The sequence below is a fragment of the Glandiceps talaboti genome, chromosome 15 (assembly GCF_964340395.1).
Source record: "Glandiceps talaboti chromosome 15, keGlaTala1.1, whole genome shotgun sequence".
Taxonomy (NCBI): domain Eukaryota; kingdom Metazoa; phylum Hemichordata; class Enteropneusta; family Spengelidae; genus Glandiceps; species Glandiceps talaboti.
In genome coordinates, this window is record NC_135563.1 from 10,569,487 (window position 1) to 10,581,501 (window position 12,015).

Below are 12,015 nucleotides of genomic sequence, written 5' to 3' on the forward strand. Positions count from 1 at the left end.
AGGATGAGATATCACCTTGTTGGTAAATATAAATTATGCAAATTATCATATTATATATGTAAGCACAATTGATCATATCTAAGGAAAACATGTCATTATGTTATTAATATAATACTATGATCTAATTCTAAGGATGATATATCACTATGTTGTAAATATTAATTTTGAAAATTAGTCAATAATGTTCAAGCCACAGCCAACACGTTTTACTCAATATCTGATAGCTATCTCCACCTAGTTCGATGGGATTGAAGGGAAAGCATTGTTCATATATAACCTAATTTGTAAAATGTACTTGATTCACTAAATCATCATGCAATATGCAAGCCTAATCCCTATCACCTGTAGCAAACTTGTCAATACACTCGTCACTTTGGATGACATTCATGCTGAGTACGCATTGATAACGTATCACCTAATCTAATATACCATTAATTATGTAAATTAGTGATAACATATGCATTGAGAATTCAAAAATGTGCAATAATCTTCGAGCCATTTCATCTCGGGAGAATTCACTGTTTAGGGTTATGTCTGCAGTTGCAGAGACAAGTAAAAGCTTAGCTATAATTGTGGTCTTTAAAATGTAATGATTCAATTGAATATACAAACTCACGTAGATGGAAACTTTAAATTACAGTTTAAATTGTCGAAGAACATTAATTTCCAGTTGTGTTACCATGGTTACCGTCTTACATAAACCATTGTAATTCGATATACAAGTACTAATCATGTGCTTGCGTAATTTAGAAATTTTCGTCTTCTCTTCATCTTATGATTCATTTTTTACCAAATCATGAAATGCAGAACACAGTGGCCAAATATTGACAAGTTTAGCTTAAACAATGGGCGGGTACGAATTAATTAAGTTTTAGTAGGCTAACTGGAGGCAGATGTGATATTTAAACATATTCAATAATCCAACTAGCGGTCTTTTTGTGTGATACGTTAGCAGCTTATTGCTTTCTTCCGTTTCAACGAGGCGGTCTTGGTGGTATGAATAAAGAGAGCCCGCAGCGCTGTATCGTGAGCAATTTACTACTCTGTATAAATAGGCTGTATGCTTCTAATAAACCCAGTCGAAGACAACCAAACGACCTTGTATGAACATATTTGATAACGCGTCCCCGGACAAGTTGGCTGCTGTTTTTTACAACGATAGAGGTATGTAGCAGGGTATTTTTTCAATTGATGGAGTCAATACGATGCATTTATGCTATTTTAGGGAAATACGAAATGAGGGTTTATTTTCTATTTTGACAAATGTCAATTTTACGGCACAGGATGAAAAAATCAAAATCAAAATGATGGTAGATAAGTGTAACTTTTCACAAAAATTTCTCCAAATTAGAAAGTTTGTAACAACATAAGACAAAATAAAGGTAAAAGCACAAAACGTGAACTCGTATATCGTTTCTGCGAATTCACAGCCTAACTTTTATCTTCATAGTTTGATATTTTTTGCTCTATTAAACTTGAAGACAACGAATATTCAGTATTATACCTGTATCATTCTTGATCGAAGGTGATTAATATAAAAGGTACTAATTCTCAAACGAGAATTTGTTTTAATTGAAAGACGCCAACTTAAATAGTATTTTACCAGGTAAATCACAATAGATACGAAATCGTCATTGCAGAACGCATACATCACAATAGTCAGGGGTCGGGAGAAAGCAAAATTGCTTATGATTGGACGGTACAAGAGGTGTGATTTTGCAGTGCTCTTCATGCATTTCAAAGTGATTTTTTGCATTCCTGTTCATAAAGAATTGGAAATTGCTTGACTCTTTAGGTGGGTAGGGTTAACGAATATTCTCTCTTTTTTACATTAAAGAATTCTACGGTAAATGCATTTTAGTTTGTTCAAATTAGATTTCCGCTTATGACAGGTTTTGAGTTGCGTTGTGGTATTTTGACTTTCGCTTATCCTCGCGAAGAAGTTTCAACATACTGTCTTTGGATATAAAATTCGTTTCACTTTTTCACAGTAGTTGGTACTTTTTTTAAGAGTTTACACTGAAAACTTTACTGTTGCCTAGAGAGAGAGAGTCATCGTGCAGAGTGTACGAGACATGAAGAACATGTAAAGCGACATTAAACCTAAGCGTTGCCTTCGTAGAAATTCATGCAGGAACATACTTGCGCCGCGAAGCTTAGTATTCTTTTTATATTCCTCAGGTACAATAAAGAGAGTATATATATATATATATATATATATATATATATATATATATATATATATATATATATATATATATATATATATATATATATATATATATATATATATATATATATATACCTCTGATGATCGCGCAATGCGTGAAACTCCGAGTTACAACCAAGAAAGAGTTCCAGTACTACCAAAACTATATATATATATATATATATATATATATATATATATATATATATATATATATATATATATATATTTATATATCTGTGCGTTTGTCTGTCTGTCTGTGTGTGTGTGTTTATGTATATGCCAGGTAATCAATAGCTTCACTAAGTGCCAAATATATCAATACTGTATTTATTGCATAAACAAAGTAATATCACATTCAAAATGATTCCATTTTACTAATATATTTCATTTCTGAAATGAACACCATGCTACGAGCGTAGTGAAATGTGCCTCAAGGGTTGTAGCTTTCAGCAATTGATTAATCTCTCTCTAGTAGTGACGACAACATTAAAATCATGAGTGATAAAATCCTTAATCGAATATGTTTGGGATGAATGAATTATGAAGGCATTTGCAATGATTAGTATGCACTTTGTTATTTTTTTTTCGTTTGACACAACAGTCAACATTGGCCATCCCATATCTATACTCTGTGTGACTGAACATGACACGTAATAAAAAAAACACCGATCATAACAGAAAGCATAGTTTCCCCGAGTATTGTTCTCCCATGGGACGATTCGAGGTTTTTCATTTATTTATCATACAAATTGTTATTCAGTGGCAAATTAAACCGGGTGACATTGTGACACTTTGGGACTAACAAATAACACTTTTGACAAGTTATGAAACGGACTGAGTTAAAACGTTATAGCGACGTGACTGTCACAGAAAACAATATTATTCAACGGCAGGCATTACTGTATTTTCTTGTACGAGTTCCGACAGAAGAGAGTGTTGCTATCGTAGACATATCTTTGTTGCCTGTACGGAAGTCTCTAATGACTAACGAATGTTGTAACCCAGCACAGATAACATCAACGCGGTCTGTTTCTATACCTTGATAGGGTCAACAAAAATATCATTAAATTTTACCGGTGACATATCTGTTTTAGGTATTCTAAATAAGTTTGCTTATGTGCGATCTCATTCTCATATAGCATAGAAACATTAAAAAAGACCAACTAGTGATCCCCGTCGTAAAAATGTAACCTGTAACTGAGCAACAAACAAAGGGCGGTATAACCTTTCCTAGTTCTGCAGAGACTGAAGCCGTTTCCAGTCTTTTCATTTTTTTTCCCTACACAACACAGAGACAGTCCTGTGTCTATTTAGATCGATTTTCCTCCTGGTCTGTTAATTTCAATCAATCGATATTACTGCAAAGATTGAGCTAGTGTCGGTTCGTACAATCAGCTCGACTTTACGACTTTTTCGCACCTTTAATTGATTGAGTAAATTCTTCAATCAGCTTGTTGCTAATGTACACTAAGTAAAATCACTATGTGAATTGTATCTTGGTTTACAATTCGCAATTTAAAAATCACCCTTTGACGCGCTGAGTTAATCAAATCAAGACACGAAAGACAGTTGTGCAATCACAATGACAATATTTTAATACTGTCTGTCAACGTTTCTCATTTACACGGCTTTTTTTGTTGTTGCACATTTCTAATTGTCAATATAATTAGTTGATTAAGGATTTTTTTAATAAAAAAACTCATCCGTAATACAACGAATGGACGGATTATGTCCATCGATGATAATAAAGACTCTCCTTTCCTTTGAAAAAAGTGAGAACTAATATGACGTGGTGAACATTGACCGATACAAACACGTCAATCACTTTTAATAATTTTAAACAGTTTCAAAATTGATGCTAGCGAATCTTCTATCTGCCAATTGATGAAGTTTTTATGGTCACATCCCATGCCAACGTGTCAAAAACCAGTCAAAATCTCACCTCACTTCATCTCATCGCACGCTTGGTAATACAATATTAGCTTAAGTGTAAATAATTATCAGAAGCTAAATTCATCCCCACAAAAGCTTTCAACTTACATTTTTCAAAACATGTTTTAGCCGGCCATCATAATGTGGTTGTACTATCCCAAGCTCTCCAAATTCTCGTCAGTTTCCATTTTGGTGCAAATGTACATGTAGGTACTAAGGCCATCCCATGTAAAGCGTAACTGAAGGCGTTTCTCTTAACTTTGAATAATTGATAGCTGTTTGAGAGAGAGAGAGAGAGAGAGAGAGAGAGAGAGAGAGAGAGAGAGAGAGAGAGAGAGAGAGAGAGAGAGAGAGAGAGAGAGAGAGAGAGAGAGAGAGAGTAGGGCGGGAGACGGAGTAGGGAGGGAGACACACACACACACACACACACACACACACACACACAAAATACCCTTGTATCAGTCAATAAAAATCGAAGAGCGCTAAAAAATGTAAACGAGTGCTACCATGGCAATAAATGTCAAACAAAAAAGTGTAAACTTTAAAGACCATAAATAATAAAATTCGATGCAACTCCGTAAACCATGAATAATAAAACCACATTTCAATAACAGAATATGACATTCCTAATGAATTCAAAGATTTTTGAATATTCAGTACGGTTTCTCGTTATTCCAAACACGACTTGAACTCAATAAGGACAGTGTACCACTGGGTATTACTAATATTTTAGTCTCTACCTTGAACTTCAACTATTTAATATAAGTAGACAGATAATGTCCCATGGCAATATTGCTTCACTTACATTTATTTCAAAGTTATTGATGAAATATTTGCCTCAATAGAAAATTTGTTTGTGAATATGCAAATTAGTTTGTAGGTTATGAAGTCGAACAGCTGTGTGTGAATCATGGCATGTGATAAGTGACCGCGGGTTATGATGGTACCACGTGTCAAATTTAAGCCCTCGTGGGTTGTCAAAATCCTAACTGGAGGTGACGCTTCAATTTGTTCTCTATGCATAATTATCATCACCTAGGCAATTGATTGATTGTCCATAAATCTATGTAACTTTCTGAATATTGTAGCCTTTTGGAAATTGCTAAATGAGTAAATTATTGATTTCGTCAAGATTGTGTGCTCACGACGCCGTTACATAGTTCGGCGCCATAGATACGGGTCTTATATTGGATGAATATTTCAGAAATCCCAACTGACATTTTTCGTCAAGAACGAAGTGCAGAATGTGGGAAATACTTCCCTTGTTTTTAAACTACAACCTACGCAGACGAAATTCTGCACTGTACTCAGCCAAAGGCTGCAATTCGACCATTTTTTTACACTGTGTTGCTAAAGATGGCCCAGTTGTAACTAAATGCTGCACTAGCTGCAACGGGGATATTTTTTCATGAAGTAAGCAAACATATATTCTCTATATAATTGGTTAGTTACAGACCTTGTATCTGTTAATTAGTGGTCAATGTTATCCGTAGATAGTGTAGTAACAAAGTTTAAATCTTGAACGAAAGCTTGGTTTTGACTCTGTACTATTTTGTAACTGTAGTATCGTTTTTTCGATTAAATAACCACAATATATACACTGAAAAGTGTTAAAGTACCAATAATCAGACATCGACATGTTAATCAGTTGTCGATCTTATCTATTAGTACTGCAATAACAGGTTTAAATCATTTGTCGCCGTTGAGGGCGCTGATCTTTTGAGTACGGACCCAAAAATCAATTTAATTTGATTTATCATGCATACAGCTACAAAAAAACCACGTTACCTATAGATGATTCAATACTGTTCAGGGTAGTTAATATTATCAGTAAGTTATTGCATGAAACAAAACATTTTCAAAAAACATTTTCAGTTGCAGCTAGTGCAGTTTTAATTAAGTACTATTATACCATGCATAAACCATAAATATGGAATATATACTCTGATCGTTCTACGTCACGACAACGCGCGCCTATGTCACGACTACGCGTGTCTACGTCATTGGTTCTGCTGTGTTCGAAACATGAGTCGAAATGTTCAAAATTGACCTTACTTTTTTCTCTAATATTATTGGCGGTTTGGTGTATTTATGCTATTCTCCAATATTTTTCTTCAATAGTGGGGAATAACATCTAAGTATACAGCTAGATTGTCTGATTACAGGTTGAATGTACTAATACCAGATTAAGATCAATGTCTATCCTCTATTAGGATATTAAAACTAAAAATACCATCCAACTGCAGCATATCTGATAAATCGTAAACACCAATAATTTCTACGACAATAATAAACCAGATTGTACATAATGGATTCCAAACTTAGGCTGACAAGAAATTTGGTGAGAACATCTTGACGAAATATTTGACTACGAGAAATAAATGTAGATTTGATCGCGACCATATTTTTGTGAATATGCTAATTTTGACCTGTTTAACCCTTTTACGTCACGATTCCTGTCACTTTCTCATTTATATGCTTCAGACACGGACAGTTTTTTTTTAATTATGTATTTGTTTATGCATCCCTTATGAATTGGCATGCATTCATAATCGATAACATATACGAAATTACCGTAACAGAATATATTATGTGAAAGGAATGTAAAACAAAAACGCACATACAGAAAATGTGTAAAATACAAAATATTTATGGACTTCTAGGTATTGGCAGCGATTGAAACTTTATGCTACTGTGTAGGTTCACCATGGAAGCACTAAGATTCATACGCAAGTTCTCTTCTTTCACTTTAGATTGAGAAACATACATGTTTCGAACAAATCACTTGTCCTTCTTCAGTGTCTAACTGGAGCTGACATTATCCACAAATCTACAGTGACATTATCCACAAATCTAGTAACATCATAACAGACAAGTACTTTCACACCTAAATTTACATATATTGCATCAGCAAACCTTCTTTCACATCTTCAGATTACTCCAGCAAAATTTTGATCATTCTGCTAGACACTTTAGAAGGGCAAGTGATAATTGTGTATGGATTGAAACTTTCCATTTAAAAATTTTGCTATGTTATATTAGAATGCTATATGTACTTCTGAATCTGGTATTGTGACGTCAAGTTTGGGGAGACAAGGTCAGACAGAGTGATATTTTTTATCTTAGGTTCATTTGAGAAGTTGATTGAAATGCGATCATGTTTTTCCCAAATAGTTCAGTTAATCAATTGACTGAAAGTCTTGCAGGTGTGACGGATCGTTTGGCATTCACACTTCATTAGGTACTAAAGTGCAAGGTCTACTATATACTTAAGACAACTCTCTGAACTCTCTAAGGTTATATTTACAGATTGAAGAGACAGAATCATAAGCTTAATAGTCTAAGCGTGAAAAACCGTTGCAGAAATATTTCCTTACTTGCTATTGCAAGGGTATGGGCAAATCGTGGCAGACGGTAGCCAAAGTACAGATTCGTCAGAGACAGTATATGCAACTTGGTTTGTTAATTTCAGTTCAAAGTCTACACTAGGCTAATCTTAAGCAGACAGACAGACAGACAGACAGACAGACAGACAGACAGACAGACAGACAGACAGACAATGCGAGTGCAACACAAGGAGGACTCCGGTCTTATAATACATAGAAAGTAACATATACTGCAATTACAACCGTTCTTGAATAAGCTTACACCGTTAGAAGCGGATATGAATAATCTTTGTGCGATTCACTATACCATCAAATTTCATTTTTTGTATTTATTTATATAACCATTTATTATTATCTGGTAATTCATTTTTTTATTTATTCATTTATTTGTTTGTTTTTACTTGTTTGTTTGTTTGTTTGTTTATTTGTTTGTTTATTTATTCATATATTTATCATGTTTTTTCTATTTTGTTTTCATGTTGGAGCCTATTTATAAGCAATACAGTCACCTATCTTTAAGCGTGAAAAAACGATATAGGGATAAAAATAGAAGCGATTGAGTATTGCTCTGTGACGTTTGTTGATTTTAGCTATTAGTAAAATCAACTTTCGTTGACATTGATTGAGTGGGATTGCTATCTGTACACACAATAACGACACAACAGTTAAAACTCTAAACTTAAAGCTGCTACCGTGTACTATTTGATGAAAATGTTGAGGTCTCCGTTATTATTGCCAATGTTTAAATAAGGTTAACTTATGTTGTCACGGTTGAATAATCATGATTTATGTGTTCGACATTTAAATGACTTTTACAGAACAGCACTGGATTGTATATATCAATCAAGCAACGCCATCATAGTTGTGATTAGCAGAGTAACTCTGTGAATACCAATGTATTGAATATTGTCTTTATGCTGTTTGTTCACTGCAAGGTTTTGACTTTGGGTCGAGGTAGGCATGATGATGTTCCCAGACTGAAGTACCGGTCAGTAAAGACTAGGTCAATATTAAAATTAAGAGGGATTATACCAAAAGAGTATTGCAAAGAACAGCCGCTGTATGTACTGTCAATGAATGATTATGTGGGAGTATTCCAGTATTGTTTACACCTTAGCGTAGGCACAAAGTTCATCTCTGGCGCCACCTACGGTAATAATTTCGTTATTAATGTTTGAAAGTAATTACAAACGGTAGCGTTCTTACTGTGTACTCAATTTCACGCGACCATTACAATCTGATGAATAGCTTAACCAAGAATTCGTTCACCAGATATTTGAAATTATCATGTAACCATGACAACGTCTGTCGTAAGAATTACATATTGAGTAGACGTGTGCTTCTCGTCAAAGTTGTACATTGCTATAACTTCTAAGATGGGTAGTTTACTATAACGTTTGAGTTGCAACAGTCGTGTGGGAAATGTTCAGGGACGATCCTGCAGTTTAATTTGATTAACGAATGGTACGATCCGAAGTAATCAGTAGATTGGAATTGTTAAATGTAGTCTGCTAATGACAATGGCCGGTATTCAAGACAATTACGTATAGTATATGTGATTGCTATACCCAAGAATGTTAGAGTACCAGTTAGTGCTGTAATAACGGGAAGATTGCAGAATGACTACAGAATGCATGATTGTGACAGAAGAGAACTAAAAATCAATTCTATCATATTTCAATAACCAGTCTTCATGTAGCTAAATGATAGGATACAACCCTCAAGAAATTCTTCCTCATTTTTCCAACAGAGGTATACGTTTTGCCGTTGTTTGTGACCTTAATGACACTCAATGCACAAGTAATGGGATGCTCAAATGACACTGTTCAAACCTGTATATGCAAGAGAAATAATGCCACACTTCGGTACTCCGACGAAGTGACGTATCGATGAACAGCAAGCGAGGAGACCGGTCAACACAATTTCCCCCGATTATTTACACATTTTATGAACGTAGTTACACTTGTATAATACACGATATTTTAGACGTGTTGACAATGTGCAATTGCAAGGCATACAATTATTATTTATACAAGGTACATTTTCCAAATTGACGTTAAATTGGGTAATTTTTTTCCGCCTCTCAACCCACCATCTGTGCCGTCGCGTGTAATTGGGTAGAGGAAAATAAATTGTGAACGGATACTAGGTGGTTTGGTACACATTTACTACAGTCTACACAACGCAATCATATAGCGAAGTGTATTTGTTAGCACAGTAGGACACAGCATACTTTTATGATAACTTACACTACATGTCAACATACCGTACCCCAAACTGACCTCAAAATGTACCTTAAGCTTTCATTTCGTGTACTTTTTATAAGAAAACCTAGTTTGTGTATAACATACGCGATGTGTCACTGTTCTGTTAGCTATTCTTCTACACATATTAACCATATATGGAAAATTGCAATATGTGATCTCCACTAGCGCCATTGTGAATCTTATTTTAAACCTTAAGTTCACATCTGGCGTGTATCTTAACCAAGCAAATAATGACTAGAGATCGAATCCGACGACAATAATATGTTAGCAAAGACAAGTTTGCGGTACTAAATGGCCAAATTGCCTTGGAACCTAATGTATGCCATTGTTACACAACTTTCATATTTTTACACATAGACAACTGAGGGGTCTTCCTGTCCATCACTATATGAAAAAATGAATGAGCAGTTCTGCAATTCTTCGTCTACTCAATTTTGCAGTGTAGTCATACACCCTTATATTCAGAAATATTTAAAATACAGAAAACCGTCATATCATGAACGGTGTGCAAAACTTGATGACGTTGGTGAAATGTTAGTTGACAAGTATTTGGTAATTAACTTTAAGTTTACAATGTTCATTTTGTTTACCTTTATCGCAACCAACTTCAGTTTTGAAGAATGTGTATTTGTTCATTTATTTCGAACACCATAATACGTTTTTTGTGACGTCATTTTTGCTGCGTATTCAAATGTTACATGCAATATTCTACTTTGGTTATTGAAGCATACTTAACCATCACTTGCAATTGGCTGAACTCGAACCGGGTATCAAGATAAATAACTATTTATAAAACGGTTCGATGACGTAATTTATTATACATATAACAAATAGCAGGGAAAATCAATGCAATCTACTGTTCTACTAATGTCAGAAGACAATAGGGAAATTACAAACCCGCCATATTGAATGGTGCATCATGGGAAATGGGATATTAAATGCTAATCAATTAGTATTGTAAACAATATTGTTACATTGTTTGTAACCACAGATAATCAATTCATAGTTACCCTGGCCATTGTGGGAGGTTTATTTTATCGGTAGCTCCAGATTAGGTATTACGATAACCACAGATAATCCCACAGTCCTTTGAATCTGAGCATGCACAGTCTGGCCTGGATTGCAAGTTCCCTATTGTAATATCATAGAAGGCATGTATTGCCGTGAACATTATACGAGAATAGTTTAATCAAAGTTGAATGTAAATATTTTCACTTGAGTAAACAATTTATAAACTCAGTTTGTGCTTCTTTGATTTTCACTTTGTTTCCGATGAAGTGTATACAGACTGTGGAAGAAACAGTAGAATTGTCAGGGGTCAAAGTTCATTTGAAATATACGTCGTACAATTAGCTTCGATTAGTTATCATTCAACGTTAATCACAATGATATAGCGTAAATAAAGTCTTCAATAATGTCCACCGGGATGTAGCAAAGTATAACATACATTTTGCTGTCCTTTAATAGGGCACTACGGGACTGTCTGTGATACGTCAGACATTGTATCTATTACAAACAAGACTTACAGTCATTATCTTGAAAACTGTTCACGAAATATAAAAAGTATTACATCAGCAGTTACTTTAAACGTATTTCGTATCATTTTTCACTATCCTTAATATGATTAAAATATTAGAATATATATACACAAAAGGAATAAAGGTATATATATTCAATCTAACCGATTTCTACATCACATTCAGATAATTTTTTAATCAGATTGAGATGTACATATGCCTGAGACAGGGAGTTACGAAATTATATAGAACACACCAGAAATGGGCTTTTCCAACATGAATTTACACAAAGTAACATGTGATCAATGGCGGATAAATTGATAAAGTTAACCTTTCTTCCTGCCATGTGAATGTCAAAGTAGTGTCGCTAAATAAGGCATTCACGAAGTTCACGCATGCGTACACCCCACCGATACTCGACAAATTCATATGAATTGGCTATGATGAATAGTTTCTCACGATAAAAATGGTCAATTAATCATTACTTTGTAATTAATAATAAACATAATATTACATTGTCTTCGTCTTTTAGGAAATATTTCTAAAAAAAAAACACGTTTGGTAAGTTTGGTTAATTGTTTTTCAAGAATGTGTGCATGACATCAAAAACTTGGTCCGAGATAAAATAGATGTTCCGTCAATTGGTTTTAGTCACTTGCTATACGTTAAAGTGTCACAGACTGAGTTTATACTATTTGGGT

General features: G+C 34.3%; 1 protein-coding gene across 1 annotated transcript in view; it reads left to right on the top strand.

The window, feature by feature from the left end:
- The first annotated feature begins 1,086 nt into the window (after positions 1-1,086).
- The window catches only part of LOC144446769 (uncharacterized), a 63,637-nt gene continuing 52,708 nt past the window's right edge, over positions 1,087-12,015 (top strand). The window contains exon 1 of the mRNA XM_078136600.1: positions 1,087-1,164. The gene's annotated coding sequence lies outside the window, so the exon portion shown is untranslated. The remainder of the gene's footprint in view (positions 1,165-12,015) is intronic.